Raw genomic sequence first — 26,128 nt, forward strand, 5'->3', positions numbered from 1 at the left:
TGTATTCTTCACTGTCTCCGTTGACATTGTAAACATGTGTCCCCAGACTTTGCACCATCTGGGAAGCTATGACAACACTTTTCATCTTGTCCTTCAACATACTACATACCTTGTGGTTTCTAGTTTCGTGAAAAAGCGACTTTTTGGTCTTGCGTTTCTTTCTCCCTATTCTTTTGCTATTGTATCTGAGCAGAGAATTAGGGAGGGCTGATTTTACTGTTTTAAAATCAGTAGCCATGTTATTTTTGTTATCATTTTCATAACCATACTCTGACAATATGGCATCCCGCAAATGTAGTTTTAGCAAACATATTTCCATAGATTGTTGAGTTTATAAATTCACAGAAACTTGAAGGCGGTGATAAAATACCTAACTTTGTTTCTTTTGAAAGAACTTGCACGGTACCGTGTCACCTGCAATGTGCCTATTTTTGTAAGTGCAGACGATAAACGAACAAACAAATGAAGTCGCAAGAAAATATCAGGAAGTTACAAGTGCTGTGATGCAAATAAAGTCTGATCAAGCGACAGGGTGTGTATGTTGGGTGATTTGAGAAGGTGTCATCCAAGAGGGGGTATTTGAAATGGGTATCACCTGGTGAGAAAGAGGCAGTTATGTGTGATCTGGGGAAGGAACATTCAAGAAAGTAGGGCGCAGCAAATGTAAAGCGCCTACATTGTGAAGTGTGGTAGAGTAGGATGGTGGGTAGAATCTTGAAGATAAGAGCTTGGGGTTTCATTAAAGGGCACTATAAACGACTTTATTATTATTATATATTATTTATTATTATTATTGAGGTATAATTGACCTATAACATTATATTAGTTTCAGGTGTAAGACATGATTCAATATTTGTATATATTGTGAAATGATCACCACGATAAGTCTCGTTAACATCTATCACCGTCGTAGCTATAACTTTTTTTCTTGTGATGAGAACTTTTAAGATCTACTCTTAGCAACTTTCAAATATGCAATACAGTCGTATTAACCGTAGTCACCACGCTGTACATTACATCCCCATGACTTATTTATTTCGTAACTGCAAGTTTGTACCTTTTGACCCCCTTCACCCACTGATAAAATATATATATATATATATATATATATATATATATATATATATTTCTTGTAATGAAATCAGATGCCCTTGACTCACATTCATCATTTAAATGGCATACTGTGCATGAAAGTACAAACGCTCTTAATTCACCAGGTACTAATAAAAGATTTCCCCACATACAGATTTGTAAAATTTGAGATACAATTGAAAATGGATGGATGCCCCTTGACCTCTTGTGTTCATCTCAAAGCATTTGAATTGTAAACAAGGAATCTAAAACCTGTATTGGTGTTGACCTAAGCAAATTATCACCGATGAAGACCTCGGTACCTCATCAAAGGAAGACAACCCTGGCCTGATAGAGTACTTCTCTGAGACAGGTTCTTAAAAGCACTGCCTGATTTAATTTTTACAAAAAGTCATTTGAAATAAGTACAAATTGCTTCGATTTTGCAGTTGAACAAATACACATTCAAGGTTTAAAGGGATTTGCCCAAGGTTACGCAGCTAGGAAATGGCAGAGACCAACCACAACCACCACGACAACAACAAGCATAACAAAACACACTTTTGCTCATCACTCAGCCGGAACTCTCCCCCTAAGCATGCCACCTGCTCGGCTAGAGGTGGAGAGACCTGGGGGCAGGAAGCGCCTTCCTGATCTCTGCAAATCCATCCCTTATTTGTAGTCCTGTCTGAAACTATGCAAGAGGCTCCTCTGGTGAAACCATTTATTTATCTCTATCAGAGAGCAGGCTCGCTTTTCCCATAGCTGTGAGCCTCTGAGCCTCCGAAATGACAGCAGCTTCTGGGCACCTGAGTGGTGTTATGACTTGTAGCGGCTTTGGAACCCTGATGAGTTCAAGGCCCAGTGTCGAGATTGCAAAAGTTAATTCCCAGATAATTCAAGGGGAAAAGGAAGCTAGACAAATCCCAGTTTCACTCTTTGAAATTGTGCTGTGAGAAATGCATTTAGAAGCCTGAGAAGGAAAATGGTCTCCTGTAGAGTGCTTCAAAGAATTTTTTTTATCTTCTTTTTCCTTTACTCTTTGGGAACTGAACACTCCCACCCAACGTGTTTTGGAAATTGGAATTTCTCTTCCATTTGGAGCAAGATATAACTTAAGATACAATTTGATGATTCCTTCAAAGAGACCAAATGTGTTAGGCACAGGTCAGGGGATTGCTAGCGACTCACGCGCCTTGGATTTCATTTTTCCTTTTCACTTTTTTTTTTTTTTGTAAATTGGTGGTGGAGGCGTAGCGATCTTAGATCATTCGGATGTGGCTCTTCCTTTCTTTCAAAATGCTGAACACATTCAGCACTTCTTTCAGGGAGAGACAGCACAGTTTATGCCTCCGTCAAGGGAGAACCCTTACTTTAAAGGAATTTAATTCAACATGAAGTTAGTATCTACCACGTGCCAAACTATCTGGTGGGTACAGACACTAGAGATGACTTGGATGCCAGTCCTGCCCTCACAAAGGTTTCCTTTACCTCAGACAGACAGATGTGCAATTGAGTAACAGCAGTGTGCAACGGCAGGCTCCACATATTTTCTGGAAAACTTAGGAGTCTCCCTATATAGTTCATCATCCTTCCATTTCCTTAGGAAGGAGCCATAGATGACCACCACGGCTGCATATCAGAGGAGAGTCTTGGAAGTAGATGTGTGGAGATTCGCGTGAAGTTATTAAGGGGTTCTTTGTGGACCCGTATTTGAGACTGACTTAGAGAGAGAGAGAGTAAGCAGGGGAGGGACAGAGACAGAGGGAAGAGAGGAGAACAGAGGATCAGAGGCGGGCTCTGCGCTGACAGCAGCACGTGAATGTGTCCATTTGTGTCACTGCTGGGGAATACTGGTCTTATCTTTTTCCCGAGGATCCAGTTCTATAGATTTCTGAATGGTACCTTGGGAACCAATCTAGTCCCCCAGGACATCATGTCTGCAGCCTCCAAAACCTGCGTGGAACTCTGACAAGTCAAGGGAAGAAAATCAAATAATGTTAAAAATTACATTATTCTTTGGAGGAGACACTTGTAGGTTGTAGACAAATCAAGCGCAGAGCAATAGTGATTATTTCCTCTGCAATAAACCAGAATGGTGCGATATCTTCCAAAGGATGAAAACGTGTTTGTTCTTCCCTTGTCAACCAGTTTATTACTCAGACTAGAAAAACCCTTTCTCTTCTCCCCAAGGCACGTTGCCTTCTTATTTGAAGAGGCAATTTATGCAGAAGACCTGACAAAGTTCTTGGGACATAGCTTGGGCCCGATCAATGATCATTACTTGCTCACCGTAAACACGGATACTATATTTCATTGTTTGGGAAGAGGCAAAGACTCATTTTATCCACAAATCTTGACAGACTTAAAATACTTTTCCCACATGTCACTCAACTCCTGTCTCTTTAATAAGACTGGGTCTCTTTAAAGAAGATAAAAGGAAAAAGCAGGTGGATAGTTAATCACTGGGAAAGGACGAGACAGGAGGAAGAAAAGAAAGATATCTTGAAGCAAACCCTTTGTGGATTCCTTCTCTGCCTCCCGCAGGAATGCCATTATGTGGTTTTTCCTATGATCACCCTTCATTTATATTGTGTCACTAATCGCATGGCAATTCCTTCATTGAGCTTATTCAATCTTTTGTTGATGCACTTTGGTAGGTAGAAGGAATACAACAGGGACCAAGGTATAGTCATTTATTCAGGGTACTTACGGGATAAACAAATGAACAATTATAGTTTTCTTTGACAGACTAAGCTTACGTAAAGATAAGCACATGGGAATAATTGCAACACAGCAGAGGACCACAAAGACCATACAATTTCCCAGAGAAATATACTTAGAAAGGAAGACCTGAAGGGTAAGTAGGAATGATCTGGAGACAAAGGAGGAAGAACTCACATGGACAGAAGACTGGCATAGACAAAATCCAGCAGTAAGAGCATAATGGAGACTTCTAGTATGTCTTTACGCAAATATAAACAGATATGTATACACTCTTCTTGCTTATTCAAAAGGTAGCATAACATGCACATTCTTTTTACCCTTTCTTGTCCCATGAAAGATATGATCTGGAGATCTGCCCATACAAGTTCATTAACTGCTTAGGATTCCACTGTGTAGGATACAGCTGGACGTAACCAGTCCTAATAGATCACTTGGGAGAGTTTGGATTTTTGCAATTGCAAAAATGTCCCTCTGAATAAAATAAAGCTGCTTTCTCAGCTTGTCATCTGTCTTTACATGTGTTTTGAATCCCCTACATAAAGTCATTTGTTTACATGCAGTCAAAAATATTCCCTTCCGGCTTGAGATCCGTTGTATGTTATATATGAAATTTCTATAAATATTTGGGTCTATTTCTGGATTTTCTATCCCATTTCTTTGTTGTGATTATTTTCCAGTACTACATTTTAAAAGTCTCAAGGCTTTATAGAATGTTTAATATCTCTTAAGGCTGTATCTCTGTATCATCTTTTTACTTACAGTATTATTATGGCCATATTTACTTCATGTTTTACATAAGATTAGAATCAGCTGATCTAATTCTGGAAATGAATCTTGGTATTTTTACTGACTTAATTTATAAATAACTCAGAGACAATTGACATCTTCATGAGACTGAGTCATTCTGTTAAAAGCATGTTATATATTTCTATTTATCAAGTCTACTTTTGTGTCTTTAAGGATTTTTTTTTAAATTTCTGCACACAGTTGTTTTTTGCACATTTCTTTTTAGTGGCTTGTTTTTTTCTATCATTAAAAGTGAAGGCTTTTCTTCCATTATATAGTATTAGTGTCTATGTATATGAGGGCTATTTACCTTTGAATATAAACTCTATATCCTGCTATCTCATTGAACGGATTTACCGTTTTTAATAGTTTGTTTTTTTCTTATACATTTTGGGGTTTCCTGGTTATATGATCATACCAGCAACAAATAGTGTGTGTGTGTGTGTGTGTGTGTATTAACTGCCTTATCACCGCTTTTAATTCTCTAATGTCTTTTGTTTGCCTGATACATTGGCCAATACCCCAGTTAAAAGTTGGATAATAATGATACAAGTTAAAAGAGAGCGAACATTTCCTGACTCTAAAAATCGATAGTCACCAGGATCTGTCCCTCCATTAAGCTGGACCTGGTGTGTGAATGTGTGTGCGCCCGTGTGTGTGTATGCACTTGTGTGTGTATGCACTTGTGTGTGTGCATATGTGTGTATACACATTATCATGTTTAAGTACATACTCATCAATTTCTATTGTGTTACAGTTGGTGTTTTATCAAGAGTATAGTTGAAACTTGTCAAATGTATTTCCATTTCTATGGCGAGATTTATACAATTTCTCTAAATGAAATAATATAATCTATTTACATATTTCTTAATAATCATCCTTGAATCCCTAGAATGGAGGTTCATAAAGTAATTTATTCTATACTTTTCTTTTTGGGCAACCATTTTATATTTTGAGTCAATATTGAATTTTCCTCATTAAAATAATTTAGAAATGTCCCTTTGCCCCCGATCGTCTGGGACAATTTAAGTAGTATTAGAATTTGTATGTATTTTCGGTAGAATTCTGTTCTGAAATCATGTGTTTTTGATATCCTCTTAGCAGTATACTGTTGTTGAAGTTCTTCACTTGTATGTAAATCAATCTATTTAGTTGCTGCTTTTATAAAGTCAGTCTGGGTAAATAACATTGTATTAAAGTGTCGTCCATTTCATCCAGCTTCTATTCATTTGCTTGGAATTTACAAAACAAAACAAAACAAAAACAAATCTCGAGTGTTTTTATTCTGTTCTCCCTGTTTCCACATTGATTTTCCCCTTGTTTTAACCACGTTTATTTATTTTGCATTTTTTTAATCTTCTCTTTTTCTCAGGTAAGTTGTTGTTTTATTAATTTTCTATTTCCACATACAATTTATTTATTTATCAGTAGGTTTTTCTGTTAGTGTTTTCCCCGAGATGATTAATTTGTATTTTGTCTTTGATTCCTTCTTCTCTGCCTCAGCTAATTTGGCTGTTAGTTTTCAACTTTTTGTGCAAATCTTCTGTGAGATACTTATTCCCTTTCATGATTTCCTTTCTGTCCATGTGAGTATTTAAAATTGCATTTCTTCTCAGCATTTTTTTCCCCTGCATCTTGGTTCTGAAATGTAGTGTTTTCATTATCATTGCTTTCTAGAAATTCTACAATTTGGATTTGTATTTATCTTTGGACCTGAGACTTGCTTATGAGGGACTCAAGATTTTCATGAATATCAAACATTGTGTTTATCAAGTGTAACGTAAATATGCTTTTGAACACGTGAGAAGGTCTACTCTGCATAGTGAAGACAGAGTGGTGTAGAAGCAGACTGTAGAGATCTCTCTATTTGGAGATTGCTTCTGTTCAGAGATAAATTTTAGGTTGCTTGAAATAGAGCGATGTTGTAGTCCAAAGAAAATGGCTGTTAGAATGGAACAAGCAGATAGATGTGAGGCCTAAAAAGGGATCATGATAAACTTTTCATGATGACTCATTGAAGGTTCTGCCCGTGCCTGAGAAAGGAGCCAAGGCTTTTGACTGAGGGTCTCACTTGGGTCACTGCGTGGGAACTGACGCATGAAGAACAGGTTTGGTGAGAAAGACAACGAGAGGTGTGAGCTCTTAGAGTTTAGGTGAAGGAAGAGAGAGACACAGAAGGGTGTGTAGGGTTGGAGATAAATTTTAGAGTCATTAGCATTAGGGTGGTTATTCGATAACATGGAACTGGTTGAGGGGAGAACTCTCAAGAAATAATAAGGGGGTACCTGGGTGGCTCAGTTGATTAAGCATCCAACTTGATTTCAGCTGAAGTCATGATCTCACAGTTTGTGGGTTCAAGCCCCACACCAGGCTCTGCGCTCACAGTATGGAACCTGCTTGGGTTAAGAGGCGCCAGGATGGCTCAGTCGGTTGGGCATCTGACTTTGGCTCAGGTCATGATCTCACAGTTCATGAGTTCAAGCCCTGTGTCGGGCTCTGCGCTGACAGCTCGGAGCCTGGAGCCTGCTTCGGATTCTGTGTCCCCCTCTCTCTGCCCCTCCCTTGTTCACACTCTGTTTGTTTCTCTCTCTCAAAAATAAATAATTTTTTTTAAAGAAGAGAAATAATAAGGAAAGACTGAAGAAGGGGACTAGAGAACTCCAAGCATTTATGGGATGAAGAGAGGATTCACAGCCTGTGATGGAGGCTAAGAAGAAGGAGCCAATCTTTTTTCCATGGAATGGGGAAGAATCTGAATCTGACACAGGCAGAGAATCTGAAATATGGAGGGTAGATGGGGAATGTCTTAATTAAATGAATAAATAAGTGAGTGTGTGGGCAAAGCAATTTTCCAAAACCAGAGAAAATTATAAAAACTGTGATGCTCACTTCATAAGAAAATTGAATCACGGATGGCTCAGTTACTTAAGTGTCTGGCTCTTGGTTTGGGCTCAGGTCATGATCTCACGGTTTCATGAGTTCAAACCCTGCATCAGGCTCTGAACTGGCAGCATGGAGCCTGCTTGGGATTCTCTCTCTCCCTCTCTCTCTGCCCCTCCCCTATTCATGCTGTCTCTCTCTCTCTCTCTCTCTCAAAATAAATAAATAAACTTAAAAAAAAAAGTCAAATCATGTAGTAAGTGGTGCTTAAGCTGGCACTCCTAGGGAAGGAGTAACCTCTACAGAACCCATGGTTCCATCCTTGAAGTCCTTATCCAGCAGTAAAATACAGCCTGTCTCAGTCACTCTTGCTGTGCTTTAACACCCAGCCAGCATGATCATGATTGTTTTGACAGCTAGTTATTTAACTAAGTTATCAGCAAGCAGGTAATAGCCCCTCAGTTCAGTCAAAACAGTCAAATTAGTTGTACATGTAGACATGGCCTTCCTTTGCCAAGATCTATGACATGGAAAGGGAGGAATTAGAAAATAGAGCAATAGCACCCTGTGCATGAAAGATGCGGCATCTGTCTACAGTGAAAACACATGGTGTTTCTTGAGTAGGAATTGTCGCTGAAGCTCGAAGGTCTTTGACAAGAAAACCAAAATGTTCTAACTTCACTGCAGCAATGGAAAGGTACAATGTTTGAAGCTGTTGAGGAAAGAAAGGGGAAAATAAAATAAGTAGGGAAGTGCAAGTCCTTAGTAGATGTGTAAGTCAGCCCACATCCAAACACCTCGATTATATTTACCGTTACACTTTGCTACTGTTTTGTTCGATCCAGGAAAAACCTCTTCGGTGACATCTAAAAGAAAAATAAAATTCTAGTTTTTTTTGTTTGTCTTTTGTTTTTGTTTTTGTTTGTTTTTTTGTTTTCAGAACAACGTGGCATGAAGCTATCTGGCCAAAATTTTACATAGTTCTGTCCTTAAATGTTGTAAAAATGTATTGTATGCATGATCCAGTGTTCTTGGTTAGGAATGCACTGCCCCTCTCTTCTGCCTGTCAAATAAACAGACAACCTACCCATTTGACAAAGCTGCCTGATTAATTCTTGCCAGAGAGACTGTTGCTCTTTTGAAAGAGCCGTTTAGTCTAATGGTCACTATCATGTATGTGACATTTTACCATATTTTGTCAAACGCGATTTATAGTATTGCACCACAGTTTTTCTCCCAAGCTTTAACTATCGTGTAGTTTGTTCTAGTTTTGCTCTAATACTTGATTTCCTGGTTTAAGTCTGCTGTCCGTGGGAACACGGGCTATTCCGCACATTGAAAGGGCCCAGTTATTTCTTGGATGAATAATCGTTGCTTGCTTCCCCTCTTTCTTCTCTCTTCCTTCCCACCCTCCTTTCTCCAAGCTCTGTGCCTAGCACAGAGCTAGTTGACCAGACTAGCTGGTTCACCAGATTCTGCCCAGCCCTCTATATTAGTAACTTCTGAGGGGATTGGCTGTTCCAGATCTTGGTTCCCCAGCCCACCCTCCCACCCCCCGCCCCATGCAAGTTTTCCAATGAAGTCTGCTACTTTCTCTCTCCTTCTGTGCCCCCGTGAGCTGTAGTCAGTTATGCAAAATTCAGAATGAGCGTGCATTGGCTGTTTAGTTTACTGACATGGGAAACTCAATCTCAATGTACAGTTACAGTTTTAATTGCTAATATTAAGTGATTTTTGAATTTCTAATGAATACCTAATTAGAGCAAATGTTCTCCTCACTAACAAGTAATTATAGCATTCCAAACACGTTTACTCTAATGAAACAAAACAGTTTGACTCATTACAATGGCAAGGCTGCACACCTTCTATCTCGAAGGTGCTCCCTGAGATACGCTCGCCAGAGAAGGATATTTTTTTCCTGGCACTGACTCCAGAGCACCCGAGGTAGTCGCCTGGAACAGCTGGTGGAATCTAAAGACTTTGTTTCAGGTTAAATGTTTTAAGTTGTATCAATTTTGCATTACACACTCCAGCAAATCTGTTTTGACTTTAATCAAAGAAAGAATAGTGTCTTCCAAATCTTTGATGCTCCAAAAGATAACCCACACTTATCTGCGGCTCCCTGGGCCCCTGGCATGATGCAGTGGACTCTTGCAGTGGGGATTTAGGGCGTGAACTATGGTTCAAGTCCCTCTTCTGAAGCCTCTGCGCATGGTATGTGCCTAACGATACAGATCTCATTTGCATCAGCATTGCGGTTGGCTAACCTTCAGATCCTCTGATAGCCCTTATATATTGAGCTGCTACTGAAATTTGAAATTAGATCCTACCATGTTAACTATTAGCCTATCTCGGAGGTATCCAGCAGCATTACTAAGGGAACAGATAGTTTGATCATTTCGCGTTTCTTTCTTTGAACCATGCTCTTCGGGCGTCTGGTATTTGTACTAGAAAGCCACTAGAAAAAAAAATCACACATAACCCTTTAATGAGGCCAATCAGAGGCCCACGGATCACAGGAGTCAAAGAAATGAGACATATGGATGAGTCTATGCACACTCTCGTTGCAAGAAATTCACCCTGGAGAGATATGCCTGAGGGGAGGCAATTGTGACACGTAGTTAGGAGAGAGTACTTCTGGAGAAGATGGGGTTCATCCAAAAGCTGAAGATAAGCTCATGATTTAGTAAGAAAGAGAAACCGCAGGCAAGAGTAGACTTGGAAGAAGACAAAGAAAGGAACTGGATGTGGGGTAGGAGAACCATCAGGGAGAATGAAGTTGCACAGAGGATTAAAATCGAAGGTGACTATGGCAGAAAATTTGGACGCACAACTTCATAGAAGGTTCAGGCCTTAGACTGAGAGGTGGTAGAAAGTCACAATGATTGTTTGACTGTGCTAGTTGAAAACACCCATCCATGCACTGAACAAGTGTTTAACTACTTTCGTTCCATCAGTTGGGGGCCATGACATGGCTACACACCGGTGTGATGTGAAGTGATCCGTCTCATAGAAAGAGAAGCAGATAAATGCAAGAAGGGTTCAGAGACGCCAGCCTGGTCTTGCTTCTCAGCTTCCCGCTCTGCTCAATTCTGTTGGGTTTTCAGGACGTTTTCGCCTAGATGGCCTTCCCTGCTCAATCTCTCCCTGTTGTCCGTAGCCTATGTTTCCATCTCAGACTGAAAGCTTACTTCAGTGAAACAGAAAAATGCTACCACTGTTCTAAGGGCTTTTAAAGTATTAACTAATCTACCTTGCCCAAGGGTAAATGACTAGTAAGTTACAGCGCCAGTATCTGACCTACAGGAGATGATTCCAGAGCCTGGAATATTTTATATATATATATATATATATATATATACACACATATATATACACACACACACATGCACACACACACACACACACATATATATATATAACACACTATATATATATATATAACACACACACGCACACACACACACACATATATATAACACACACTATATATATAACACACACGCACATACACACACACACACACACACACACACACACATATATATATATCACATATATATAACACAGTGCCTTTCTGCTACTTTCTTTGTTGCTGTGAAGTATCCCTGATTTAACCACATAAAATGTCTGCCCCCTCTGAACTCAGAAAGCACTCTGATGGTTCTCATCAAATACTTGTCTCACTATTAGGGCGCTCGGGTGGCTCAGTGTGCTCAGCATCCGACTCTTGATTTCAGCTCAAGTCATGATCCCAGGGTCTTGGGATTAAGCCCCATGTCAGGCTCTGTGCCGAGTGTGGAGCCTGCCTGGGATTCTCTCTCTCTCTGCCCCTCCCCCACTTTGTCTTGCTGTCTTGCTCTCAGAGACTTGTCTCTCTATCATTTCATATTAGGGGTTCTTGAGAGTAGGGCCCAGAATGTGACCTCTGTTTATATCTTAACAGAGACATTTTATCAACGTTTATTTATTTTTGGGACAGAGAGAGACAGAGCATGAACAGGGGAGGGGCAGAGAGAGAGGGAGACACAGAATCGGAAACAGGCTCCAGGCTCCGAGCCATCAGCCCAGAGCCCGACGCGGGGCTCGAACTCACGGACCGCGAGATCGTGACCTGGCTGAAGTCGGACGCTTAACCGACTGCGCCACTCAGGCGCCCCATTAACAGAGACATTTTAGAGCAATGAGTCAGGGAATCAGAAAAATGAAATATTTGGGAAAAAGTGAGTGGTTCTATACCCAACAAAGATCCCAAAGAGTCCCAGGTTCCCATCTCATTCCCCACCCCCTCATTTTCACCTCATTTTGTTCATTTTCTTGCTTCTTGAAATAATAGAACTCAAGGATATCTTTCTTTGCCTAGCCTTGCTTTGAAGACACAACTGCAGAATGCAGACTTAAATGTTTGTGGTTAACTTCAGTATAACTTTCCTTATGTAGCCAGGGATTAGGTAAATATTTGAATTTTTGTTTTGCTTTATTTTGTTCTGGCCTTCCCAGCTTCTTTTTTGTGGTTCTTTCTGATGTCTTGGCACTTCTTACTTACCTTGCAAGAGCCTCCACTCTGGTATCTGATCCCAACCTGCCTTTCCTAAAAGGTCTTGGGCTTAGTTCCCTGTAAAGAGACAACTTTTGAGATAATACTAACTAGTATGTTAACAGAGCAGATAAAATTACACTCAAGAGTGATTGAATGCCCACTCATCTTTCCTATTATTCTTGCTATTGTTTACATTGTTATCTTAGAGAGATACCTACTAACCAAGTCCAAGCTTTTACAAATAGCAGTATTCTTTAGCAGGATGAATGTTTCTATCTGATGCTGGAAGTGTCTTACAAGATTAAAGGGAATCAAGCATCTGATGTCTTATGTTAATCAATGCAAACAGCGTCACTTAAAACACCCCGGAATCCTTTTCACAGATCCTAACTCGGTGGAACCTGCTTAATGCTCATTAAAACTTTAGCTTCTGTGTAGGTGGCCACTTAGCTGTGTTGGCATATAATGACTTTTGTCCTCTGAGCTCTAAAGTTAGACCATTAACCTAAAGTAACCAAGATTTGAAAGACAGGCTAATAAAAAGTAAACACAAGGTCGTTATTCTCCTAAGGATTCCATTTGCCTCCTGATATGATACATTTGCTTATCAGAATTCAGTTCCCTGCATGATGGACTAAATTAGAATGTAACTGGACAAATGTTAAAGTAAATAAAAGATATTGATTGTAAGGTGTAGATTTCAAGTAGCACAGGACCCAGTGGTTAGGTAAGTTTTAACTACTACCTACATTCCCATCAGGGAGTCAGAAAAAAATGAAATTTACATTAATACTCTTTTCTACGAGGACAAAATTTCAGCTCAACCAAACTCTGATGTCCTGAAATGTCTTAAACCATCTTGTATGAGCTAATTACTAGAATGATCTTAAGCAAGACACTTTTCTCTCTTCATGCCTCAGTTTTCACGCTGTAAAAGGATGATTTTGGTCTGTGAGGCTTTAAGATAGTTTCCAATTCTGCGCACTGGTAATTCCAAGTGAAATTTCCTTCAGCTAGCATGCCATTAAGTGCTACATTTTTATTTGCTTTTTGATTTCCCTTTATTCATTGAATAAAAAATAGTTTGTGAATCATCTTTTCTTATCTAGTTGATATTGGGGAACTATAGGCACTTGGAACTAGTTTTAAATTTAAATTATATTTACTTTTTTCTTTTACTCCACCAGGGACAGGTTCACACGAGACAGGGTTGCCTTCTTCCATCTACACTCCCCTGACTCATTAGGAAAAATCAGAAGTGAGATGGTCCCTTTCCCCCATTAATAGTAACACAGGGACCTAACACAAATAGAAAAAATTCCATGGAGATTTTCCCACCTAACATATGGTATTTGTTTTCACTATTATATTATGCTGTATCACTACCCATTTTCCAAATAAGTATGTTATGGAATAGGAACTTGAGGAGCTCAGTTGAATAAACATCTGACTCTTGATCTCAGCTCAGGTCTTGATCTCAGGGTAGTGAATTCAAGCCCTGCTCTGTGTTGGGCACAAAGCCTACTTGAAGAAAAAGAGGATAGGACCTTGAACTACTCTAGAAAACCCATGGACGTTATGAGCGCAAGCAGCCATGAAGGTCGCAGGCCTCTTCTACAATCACATCTCCTCATCCCACACACATGCCCACACACACCTTGCAAGGATGCAAAATAAACACCCAAGGAACGACCTCTCCATATTCATGTCAGTCACTGCCTCTAGAATAACTGCAAAATGTAAAACACTATGGAGAGCAGGAATATAGTAAAATCTCAACAACTGTAATTACTTATTATTAATTTTGCCTACTTCCTCTTCTGTAAATGATGACAGATCCTACCCTGGTGTAGTTGTAAGAATTATAAACGTAAGGGTGACTGATGCTTCATGCCCAGTCCATTCTCAGAGAATGATAAAACATTCTTCCTTTAAACGATTTCCAAATCTCAGGCTGTGAGGAGTCCTGGATAATTCCTCCATCAAATAATGGGATCCTTGGCATCCCATTAATCATGTAGCTTAGACTACATTGTGCTTATAGGAAAAACAACCCACCGATCTCAAATGTTAAAACAGCAAAGGTTTACTTGTTGCCCTCTGTACAAGTAAATGCCATCTGATGTACTGTTCCAAATTCCTTCTACCCTAGAATCACACTGAAGACGAAGCTCTTATCTGGGACATACTCATCTCAGGGAACAGGGGGAGAAGGCAGATGAGAGAACTAGACAATTGTTTTTAACGTTTCTGCTCATCTTACTGGCCAAAATAGGCCACTTGGCTTAGCTGATGTCAAGGGTCTTGGGGATGTATAATAGTCACACAAGCAGAGACCGTCAATATTTGACTCAGACTAGAAAAAATTTAATTGCCTCCACGTAAGTGGATGATTGCAAACTCGGGCCCATCATTTGTTCATTTGTTTACTTATATACACACTACTTATTAGGTCATCAATGAAGACATGCTATGTTCTAGATACGGTGTTACATCTTATAGACGGCAAAGAGGGAAGGGTAATGTAATCTACATGTAGCTTTTTTTATAGTAAAAGATTTATTGGATTAGGAGATGTGTGTGTGCACCTGTGTGTATGTGTTTGAAAAGTGGACATGATGTGAAACGTACACACACACACACACACACTCATAAAAGTAGCGGTCTTCATGTCTCGCCTTTTGAAAACCAAAGCAGAAAAGAAGAAAACAGCATGAGCAAAGGCACATAGACCTAAAACGCACTCCGTGTTCAGGGAATGTAAACTTCCTAGAAGCAGAGGTCACATTTTGTTCTGCTCGCCTCTCTGTACTCAAACACTGTTCTTTGGAAAAGAGAAAAACAAGTGATCCAACACACGGATATACACAGTGAAGCCAGAAGTGTGGACAGTAACTCACACTGAAGAGCTCTATAGCAAAACTCCTCTATTCTATTGGTGACAGCGATGCCTGCTCTGGGTATCAGGGGGTCAGAGGCCGTGGATTCAGCATGAAAGTAGGGAGTCTTTGGAGAGAAGGAGGGACCAGTCTGAGGGTACTATATTTCTCCCTTCTGTGAAGACCAACTAGAGGGCCAGAGAGAGCTCCATGTTGAGGTGGGAATGAATGATGCCTGGGTTTTGGTGTCTAGAAGACAAGGAGGCTCTAATCCAGGAACAGAAGGGGCAACATATGCTAGTCAGTGTTATGTGGGAGACATCGTATTTGTGAGGGAAGCCAAAGACTACTGAATGCTTGAGGCTTATGGGGGTTTGTTAGTAACCATATCCAGTCCATCTGCTTATATTTGGAGGTTAAGGTCATTGTTAACGTGTTGTCTGCATTAATTTAACTTCTTGGCATGACTTTGTACTAGAGTGAATGTAAGAAATGAGGTGCCAAGGCAAACAACTACTCTGTGGAAAAAAACCAAACATTATCTCTGCATGGATAACATACTGTAACATAACTGAAAATGTTCCGCTAGGTTTGAAGAACTTTGAGGGAAGAGATGTCTCTGTACTGCCAGAAATGAGCTCAGTGTCCTGCAAAGAGTAGGTCTTTGGTAAATGCTCTGTGAATGGATGTGTGAGTAAATGCTAATGGTTCTTGTCGACAGAGTTTTTCCTTGCATTTTCTTATTCTATCCCTGGAGCCTGCAAGACATCTATTCACTGTTACACACCCACAGTCTTTGGCACACTGTTGTTGAGACCAATAAACACAAAGTAAGGCATTTTCTAGGACATACTAAAAATGTTTTCTGCTTTTTAAGGTCAATTCAATTTTATTTCATTAAGTCCAACAAGCATGTGTTGAATCACCTCTAAGTACTTAGGAACTGTGTGAGGGTTTTTGGTTTTAGTTATAATGAACACTTGATCCACACTTTCAAAGATCTCACTGTCAAAAAAGAAAAAAAAAAGATCTGTCAACTGAAGAAACACATCATTTTATTTAAAAGGAGAGTGTAATCGGTACTTGAAAACTTGTGCATTTACAGAGCCAAGAAGTATGACTCTTTATCAAAAGCTCAGATGAAACGTTCTCAGGGATGTGCTAGGTCAACAGTATCGGCCCAGATGTAAAGTTAAATTAGCCAGAGAGTCAAAATTGAGGACATAATCTACTTTCAAGGTGTTAGCAAGAATTGAGTTTCTCTTGGGTGGAGGGGTTGGGAAAAATAGGTGAAGAGTATTAACAAGTTAAAACTTCAGTTATAAAATGAATAAATCACAGAGGTGAAACGACAGCATAGGGAATGCAGTCAATAACATTGTAGGAACTTTCTGTGGTGATAGGCGGTAACAACTTGTATAATGGTGAACATTGCATACTATCTGGACTTGTTGAATCACTATGTCATATACCCAAAGCTAATATAAACTAATATAGTATGTCAACGGTACTTCAATAAAAATAAATACATACATGAATAACTTAAAAATAAAAAAAAATCATTGAGTCTGTGTCAGAAAAAGCAATGATCAAGGAACATATACGTGGGTAAAGTTGGAGAAAATACAGAGAATTGTATTGAATATACATTTTCCCAGGAAGATGGTCTTTTCCTTAATTAATCCCTGATAAAAGGATTTGATTTTATAATTTTGTCCTATGCTGTAAGGAGAAAGGTATAAATTCTTGAACATTGTACCTGCTGACACCAAATCACAAGTTCACGTAGCCACAATATGAATAGTTTCAAATGATAACTCTAGAAGATCAAGGAGGAAACACTATCAATTCTCCTGTTATTGGCTTGTTCTAAAGTTACAATGTAGACTTCATATATTTGTTGTACAGTTTTTATTATTTTATTTCTCAGGCAATCACATTTTTACTGCCAATTTGGAGAACTGACTCGATATAATCATTGAGTGCAAGCACAGTGCTAAGTATTTCAATGAGAATGTTATCACAAGTCTAATTTTTCTTGTCCTGTTGTAATCAGATTATTTCTCATATGTGAAATTCCTTAAAATGTATTTTCAATTATGCTGGAAAATTCAAATCAAGCAAGCCTTCCACACATAATCTTGCTTCCCAATATGGTTGACATTTGCAAGATGGTGAGTCACATTCCGTATGCTTATTTCTTATGTACTTTTGATTTTGTCAATACAAGATAAATTAGCTAAATTCAGGCAACTATGTTTAGGTATTTGGATTAATCAGGTGCTCTAACTTGTCTGCAATATTGATAGAAATGTTTAGCAACTGTACCCAGTAGACTGAGTGGCAAAAATGAATACGGATTTCGTTATAAATTGCAAATAACTATAAAATTAATCTGGTTGACTTAATCAGGAATACAGAATAACATTAGCATTTCAAGTAATTTTATTTTGATTTGCAGAATTCATTGGCAATGTAAAATAGCAATTTTATAAATCCTCACTTAGAAAAACTAGCATAGAGAATTTATTTTGCAAATTAATAATGTTTATATTACATAGGCTCATTTCAGACATTGCCTACTTGGTGTTATTGTTTAGGGAAAAGCTGAATATTCTAATTAAAAATAATAGTTTGTCATCACAGGAGCGTTTAAGACATACATCTTGATGAAAGATCGACATAGATTCAAGCACTGAATAGTGAATTTTTATTGTGGATAGTGAAATCAAGAGGTATTGGTATCACCTCTTCTACGTGTGAATTTGGCCAAATCCTTTTACTTGTATACAACCCATTACCCCACAAACCTCTTAGTATTTTGAGGTGAAATTCCCCACAAGCAGCATCAGTGGTTACAGAAAAGAACCTTGTGAAGAAGCATATTCAGTTGGTGTTTAACACTCACATTCCTTTTCACCTTTTAACCTACTTTGTAAATAAACATGTCCTGCATACATATTCAATTTTCATTTATTCCAACCTTCTCAATTATTTTTTCTAATTAGCTAGTAATTACTATTGAATTGATTTAGAATTAATCACTTTTTCTGAGCACATTCATGAGAAGGGACGGATTTAATATTTTTCTCATTTTCATAGTCTAAATTTATCCAAAGAATTCATTCACTTTCCAGATAGAATCAAATCTAGTTTCAGCACCAGTTACTTGAGACAGTGCAGGTGTAGGTACATCTATTTGAAGAAAATTAACCAAATATATAGTCTGATACATAGACAGGGCATGGTTCCCTCTGTTCCTAGCCCAAACTCAGGAAAAGAAACCTGTAGTAACTCTGAGAGAAAGATCATTTTCTAAAATCTCTGTATCCCTAGTACCAAGTAAGGTGCTTAATATGCGGCAGACCCTTGACCTAATCATTTAACAGTATTTACTGATTACTACGTGACCGCCCAGCCCCCAGGCAATGGGAATAGAGCAATAAACAAAGAAACAATTCCTTCCTTTTCTGGGGCTTATATTCTGTTACAGGGATGGCGATCTAAAAATGCATCAAGTACTTATGTAATATTTCAGATGGTGATAAGTGCCCTAGAAAGGATAAAGCATGGGGGCGGTAATATGTGTTTCATGTGATGGTTTGCTGTTTTATAAAGAGTAAAGAAGAAAGTTTTTTTTGTTTGTTTGTTTTTGTTTTTGTTTTTGTTTTTGTTTTTGTTTTTTTTTTTTTTTTTTTTGGTAACATTGGGATGGATACCAGAGGGAAGCGATTCTGTCTAGGAGATTATCCAATACAGGAAAAAAAATAGCAAGTACCTAGGATTATCCTTGGCTCATTTTAGGAAGAACGGTGTTATTGCAGAGGAGAGAGCTAGAGGCAGACAGAGCAGGGAGGGCCTCATAGACCATGGCAGGGGATTTGGCTTTCCTCTTAGTAAGAAGGGAAGCCAAATGAGGGTTATAGGAAGAGGCATTGCACAGACGCACCTAAATCTTCCAAGTCTGATATTTGGAGAGTAGACAGTGGAACATGAGAGTCGTATCTGGGAACCCACACACGAGCCTCTTGCAGGAACCCAGACAAGAGATAAAGGCAAAAGAAAGTTTCAATTTCTGGAAAACTTCTCAGAGTGAATGCTTGGGTGTCTTGGCTGTCAACTGGGAAAGAATGAGAAAGCAAAGATGCTTCAAAGGATTTATTGTCTCTGAAAACAGGAAATGATACGTTGGTCATTTCCTGAGAGAAGGAACAGCTTGAGATGGGGGTAGGATTGAGAGTTGTGTTTTGGCCTTGCTGGATTTCAGCCCTCCTCTGACCTCCAAATGGAGACAGGGCCATTTGGTTAACTTCATCGTGAGCACCGAGCCAGGGAAGGGGGGGAAGCAGATGGGGAGAAGGCACAGGAAACAGAGGACGCACCCACAGAAGCGATAGCAGAAAGTCTGAAATTTAAATATAACGGCAAGAGTCAGGGCATCTTTTCTCAGTGATTAGTTTTAGTTCTGTGTGGGCTAAGGCTAATTAGTAGTGTAAGAATTAAATGAGCGGGAGTGAAAAGTATTTCCCCAGCAGTGACATCTGGCTTCTTAAAGGCTATTTTGGCAGCCCCATGGTGCTCTCCAAATGTGGCATATGGCTGAAATTCTGTGTTTTGGCTGATGTGACTTGTGTTCTTGTATTTTTTCATTAGTGCATCCTATGCGTATTTGAAAAGGAATGATGCTAATCATCATCCATTTTTAAGGGCAAACAACCTCAAAGGGGTTATATATTGACAAATATTAAATAATATGTAATAATTACATGGCATGTCTGACTATTAAAAGTACTTCCACATGGATGACTGATCAGTTGGTGGTTATTTACTGGGTATGAACGATGTACACGGCAGTTTTGTAAAGAGGTGGTAACCAAAATGTTGAACAGCCATTGCTTATGCACATTAATTAGGGAGGGCCCCAAGGGAGAGGAGGGGTGGGGACAAGTGCTAGGAAGGCCTGGAGCATGACTATTTATCAGCCACTAGAGTGATAGTATCATATTTGAATAGCCTTTGGTTTCCAGTGTGTTCCAGGTAATAGCTACCCTGATTTAGGTACGGTATCTCATTCCATTGTGGGTCTGGAGGTATCTTGTGATTTTCTAAAGATCATCCTGCTTGCTGTTAGCAGTTCTGAAATCATGTCCAGGTGAACTAAATTAGGAGAGGGGCTTCGTGTTTTCAGGATTTCTAAGAGTACTTAATCTTTAAATCTTCTTTGTCAACTTAGTCCTGTAATCCTTGATATCATCTCTTCAGTCTAGTAATACTTTCCATCCCCAAGGCCTCAATATCAAACCTTATCAGGGGTGTGCTTTCACATTTCAAAGATTTAAAGTAAAACAACCTTACTCAAACACATTGCACAAGCAGTTTCCAACGGATTAACTTTGCTCACAATTGTCAAAATGGAACAGAGTTTAAATTTTGTCATAAGTTTCTTGCATTTCAGCTATTTGGACATGGACTGTGATGATATTTTTCAGTAAGAAGCAGAAAGATATGCAACTGTGCTGATATTACAATCTGGAGAAGTGAGAAATTAACTCTGTAGGAAATCAACACGATGCAGGATCAATGTGACCATTAAACAGATCAGAGCTGTCGGGGCAACTTTTCACATGCTCCAAGCAATGTGGTGGTTTGTTTTCTTGTTGGCGGATATGATACATGCTTTTGGCTAAAACCCAATTCAATTAAAGAAATATTTATTGCACTCTCGCTAGATATCCAGCATATTGTACCATTTTTCCCTGACACCATTCATGTACCTATTCAAAAGCTTATATGAGGGGTGCTTGGGTGGCGCAGTCGGTTAAGCATCGGACTTCAGCCAGGTCACGATCTCGCGGTCCGTGAGTTCGAGCCCCACGTCGGGCTCTGGGCTGATGGCTCAGAGCCTGGAGCCTGTTTCCGATTCTGTGTCTCCCTCTCTCTCTGCCTCTTGCCCGTTCATGCTCTGTCTTTCTCTGTCCCCAAAATAAATAAACGTTGAAAAAAAAATTAAAAAAAAAAAACTTATATGAAATAAAGTCGCTTCGACTTTATCTACATGGGACCGGGAAATGGAATCTTCCTATAAAAATGTCCGGTTCCATCTGCCAGGATGTACACTAAGTTTTGGAGCCAAGGATTTGTTGGAAAAATATTTTGACACTCTCCTTTACTTAATCTGTAGCAAAAGTGAGAGCGTCTAAATTATCCGCTGTCTTTTTGAGCTTCCGCACTGGTGTGCACGGGTTGCTATCAGAGCCCTTCTAACCTCTAGTATACCAGAGGTAGGGAGGGAGGGAGCGAGGTAGAGAATTTAACAGAATAACAAACTAAAAGTTGGTCTGCTTTTTGTTATCAACGAGCATAGCTAATGCAATGCAGGCCACTAAGTTCCCAGTGTGTTAACTCCTGAAAAACTTTGTACGTGTAACTCCAACTTTCTAAATTATACAAGAGGCCACAATGATAATGTAAAAACTGAAGTCAGGGACATCACCAAAACGGAAGATTGGGGTGCGTTACCATCTTCCCCAGCTTTTCTGGGCACTGCAGATAGGTCCCACGTTGCTTTCACCTCACCTCATCCAGACTGGCAAAGCTGAGATGTACAGATATGTCTAGGATTGTTATGGCCAGAATTCGTGATCCCCAAAGACCACCAGGGAGCCGAGTCTGATGCAAAAGCAAAAGAGCCTTTATTCGAGCTAGCTCGAGCTCAGTCCCCTACCTACACCGACGCAGCGGTGAGATACCGGAGAGAGAGAGCGAGTTTCAAAAGCACAAAGGTTTTATAGGGGTCTAGGGGCAGCCGATTGGCTGGGGAAGGGTCAGAGTCCTGTTAGGCAGGTCGCTGGGCCTGTTTTGATCAGGAAGTTTGAACGGGTGAGCGGGAGGTTACTCAAGGGGAGGAGGCGCGATCTGAGGTTTCTGCGATTTTCCCGGAAAAGGGGTCATGTCGGGGACATAGTCACTCAAGGTGGAGAACACAGAACAAGATGGAGTCGGCCGGCATAGGCCCGCCCTTTCAGGATTAAGGGGGAAAAGTAGGGACTCCCAGTAGCGGCCTTGTAGCAGGGGTGATGGTGGCTCATGGTGAGCTGTTTTGCAGGCAAACCCAGTCAATTCTGACACGAACGAAACTAACGGGCAGCACAGTCACCATGCACCCCCTTGAAGATTTCACGAGCATTTGTCCCGCAGGTGTTTCGGTTTGCTGATACCGGCTGCTAGAGTGTCTTCCAACTTCCTCCCCAACCCCTCCACTCCCCGAGGTAGAGTCTGGGAACTGCAACTGGCAGCCAGCCCAGGCCTCTGCATCTGGGTAAGTATAAAATGTCAGTGTAGATGCTTGCAGCTGCATCCCTGTGCAAGGACTTGGGGCTAACCCCTCCGGAATGCCCGTGGGTGCTGCTGCTTTCATACCCATCACTGGCATCTACTGTGCTACACTAGCCTGGGAGGTACTGTGCAACCAGAACAGAATATGCCAGAACCCCTGCATGTGCATCTGCACGCCTCTGGCCTGATCCCGGTCATCAGCTCCACTGCAATGTGCATGTGCAATGTAGTTTGTGCAGCCGCAGGAGAGCACGTCAACAACCAGGGCCCCGAAGCTACCAGTGAGCCAAAAGCCAACAGCCTTTTCTGCCTGCCTTGGCCCCACCACTGTGTATGAGTGTGGACCCTGTCCCTACATAGGCATCTGGGGCAGACCCCACAGCTGAGTGTGGGCACAACACAAACTCCAGCCATCACCACTGCCTGTCCTGGTCCCCAGTCACTGGACCTGGAGGGACCACTAAGGTCAACAGCCCTTGAAGCCGCTGTGGAGCGCCTCAGGGCATGCCAAAGAACAAGCAGCTGTTGGCATTGTGGACCCCAGCTGTCTAAGCCAAAGAGATATCCTGCCACAGCAAAACTGGTCTGCCACCGTCCCCCCAACATACTTGGTGCCCTGTGTCACTCACGGCATGCTTTACTGTGCTTCCACTCCCAAGTGAAAGTGGTCCCTTACCAAAGTCAGTCCATAAACTCTGAAATTGGTGACAGCTTCTTCAAATCCTCAAACAGCAATGCAAGGATATAGGGATCACAGAGAATCAGGAAAATGTGAGTCTTCCCCAAAATATAGTAAATGTCCTGTAACTGGCCCCAAAGAAACGGAGATCCAGGAATTTCCCAGCAAAAATTAATAATGACTGTTGTGAAGATACTCAGAGAGCTGTTAAAAGTATCAGGAAAACAATGCAAGAACCAAACGAGAAGTTCAACAAAGAGAAAACATAAAAAAGAACCAAACAAATTTTAGAGCTAAAAGAATATAACTAAAGTGAAAAACTTAATAGACAGCTTCAATCACAGACTTCACCAAGCAGAAGAAAGAAACAAAGAGCTAAACAACAGAGCAATTTAAATTAATTCAATCAGAAGAGAAGAAAAAATGAAAGAGAGAAAAAGGAAAAAAAAAAAAAGAAGGAAAGAGAATGGAAAATCATGAAGGAAGCCTAGGAGATAGGAGACTCAGGGGACATCATTAAAGGAAACAACATATGCATCATCAGAGTCCCAGAAAGAGAACAGGTAAGGAAAATGGTGGAAATAATGGATGTGAACTTCCCAAACCCGCAGAGAGATTTGGACTTCCGTGTTCATTAAACGAATAAGTCATCCCCAAATTTCAATCCACAATGATTTTCTCCAAGATACGTTATAATGAAACTATTTAAAATCAAAGGTAAAGAGAAAATTTTTAAAGCAACAGGGGGAAAAAAGTCTCACACAAAAGAACTCACATAAGGCAATCGGTAGATTTCTCAGGAGTGGCTTGTCGGCTGGGAGAAATTGGATGATGTAGTCAAAGTGTTGAAAAAAAGAAACTGCCAGGCAGAGTACTTAACTCAGCAATGTTGTCCTTCAGAAATGAAGGGGAGATCAATTCTTTCCTAGCAAACAAAAGCTGAAAGAGTTCATTACCACTAGACCTGCCCTACAAGAAACACCAAAAGGATTCCTTCTAGCCAAAACAAAAGGGTACTAGTTTGTAATATGAAAACATATAAAAAAAATACAACACACTGTGAGGGTAAACATATAGTCAGAGTCAGAATACTTTAATATTATAGTGTGGTGTGTTAATTACTTAACTCTATTATAAAGATTAAAGAAGGGGCGCCTGGGTGGCTCAGTCGGTTAAGCGTCCGACTTCAGCTCAGGTCACGATCTCGAGGTCCATGAGTTCGAGCCCCACTTTGGGCTCTGTGCTGACAGCTCAGAGCCTGGAGCCTGCTTCCGATTCTGTGTCTCCCTCTCTCTCTGTCCCTCCCCCATTCATGCTCTGTCTCTCTCTGTCTCAAAAATAAATAAACGTTAAAAAAAATTAAAAAAAATAAAGATTAAAGAATACAAGTGTAAACATAGCAGTAGCTACAGTAACTAGTTAATGGATATACAATATAAAAGATGCAAATTTTGACATGAAAAACATAAAATAAGGAGAGTAAAAGGGTAGGGTTGTTGGATGTAAATGAAGTTAAAAATGTTAGCAGTGTAAAATAGACTTACATTTATAGTAAGCTTTCTGTAAGCCATATTGTAAATAGAAGTTAAAAATCTACAGTAAAGTCACAAGAGATAAAAAGAGGGAAATCAAAGCATACCACTGTGGAAAATGATCAATTCACAAAGGAAGGCAGCAAAATAGGAAGAAAAGCAAGGGAACTATGAAACTCCACAAAATAGTTAATAAGAGGGCATCAGTAAGTCCTTATATACCAATAACTATTCTAAATATAAATACACTGAATTCTCCAATGAAAAGACATAGAGTGGTTGAACAGATTAAAAAAAGAAAAAAAAGACCTTACCATATGCCAGTGACAAAAGGCTCATTGGCTTTTGAAACATCAGGAGGCTCAAACTGAAGGGATAGAAAAAGATACTCCAAGCAAGTGGAAACCAAAAGAACATAGAAGTAGTTATACTTATATCAAACAAAATAGAATTTAAACCAAAAACTATAACAAGGAACAAAGAAAGTCATTATGTCATGATAAAGGGGTCAAGTTATCAGGAAGATATAACAATTGTAAATATATATACACTGAACATTGGAGCACCTAAATATATTAAGCAAACAATAAAAAGTCCAAAGGGAGAAATAGACAATTCTACGATAAGGCAAGAGAGTTCAATACCGCATTTTCAACAATGAATAGGTCATCCAGACAGAAAATCAACTAGGAAACATTAGACTTAAACTATACTTTTGACCAAATACACCTAACAGATATTTAGAGAACATTCCATCCAACAACATCAGAATACACATTTATCTCAAGCACACACAGACCATTTTCCAAGATAGACCATGGGATACATCACAGCACAAGTCTTAGGCAGTTTAAGAAGACTGGAATCACACCAAGTGATTTTTAAAAATTATTACAAAGTATGAAACTAGAAATCAATAACAGGAGGAAAACTGGAATATTCGCAAATATGTGGCTATTAACAGCACACTTCCAAATAACCCACGGGTCAAAGAAGAAATTAAAAGGGAAATTAAAAAAAAATCTTCAAGCTGGGGTGCCTGGGTGGCTCAGTCGGTTAGGCGGCCGACTTCAGCTCAGGTCATGATCTCGCGGTCCGTGAGTTCTAACCCCGCGTCGGGCTCTGTGCTGACAGCTCAGAGCCTGGAGCCTGCTTCAGATTCTGTGTCTCCCTCTCTCTCTGACCCTCCCCTGTTCATGCTCTGTCTCTCCCTGTCTCAAAATTAAATAAACGTTAAAAAAAATTAAAAAAAAATCTTCAAGCAAAAATAAGCACACAACATATCAGAACCTAGGCAATGATGCCAAAGCAACAATAAAAGTTAAGTTCATTATGATAAATGCCCACATTAAGAAGAAAATATATTTCAAACAAACAACCTGATTTTACATCTGAAGAAACTAGAAAAAGAAAAGCAAACTAAGCCCAAAATCAGTGAAAGAAGGAAACAATAAAGATCAGAGCAGAAATAAAGAAAAGACAGACCAGAAAATCAAAAGCCTAATGACATTAAGAGCTATTTTTTTTTAAAAGATAAACAGCGTTGGTAAACCTTCAGCTAAACTAAGAAAAAATAGAGGAGGTTTAAAAAGATAAAATCAGAAATGAAAGAGGAGAACTGATATTGCAGAAATACAAAGAATCGTAACAGACTACTGTGAACAATCATACACCAACAAATTCGATAACCTGGAAACAT

This window comes from Prionailurus viverrinus, chromosome C1 (genome assembly GCF_022837055.1).
Source record: "Prionailurus viverrinus isolate Anna chromosome C1, UM_Priviv_1.0, whole genome shotgun sequence".
Classification (NCBI taxonomy): Eukaryota; Metazoa; Chordata; class Mammalia; order Carnivora; family Felidae; genus Prionailurus; species Prionailurus viverrinus.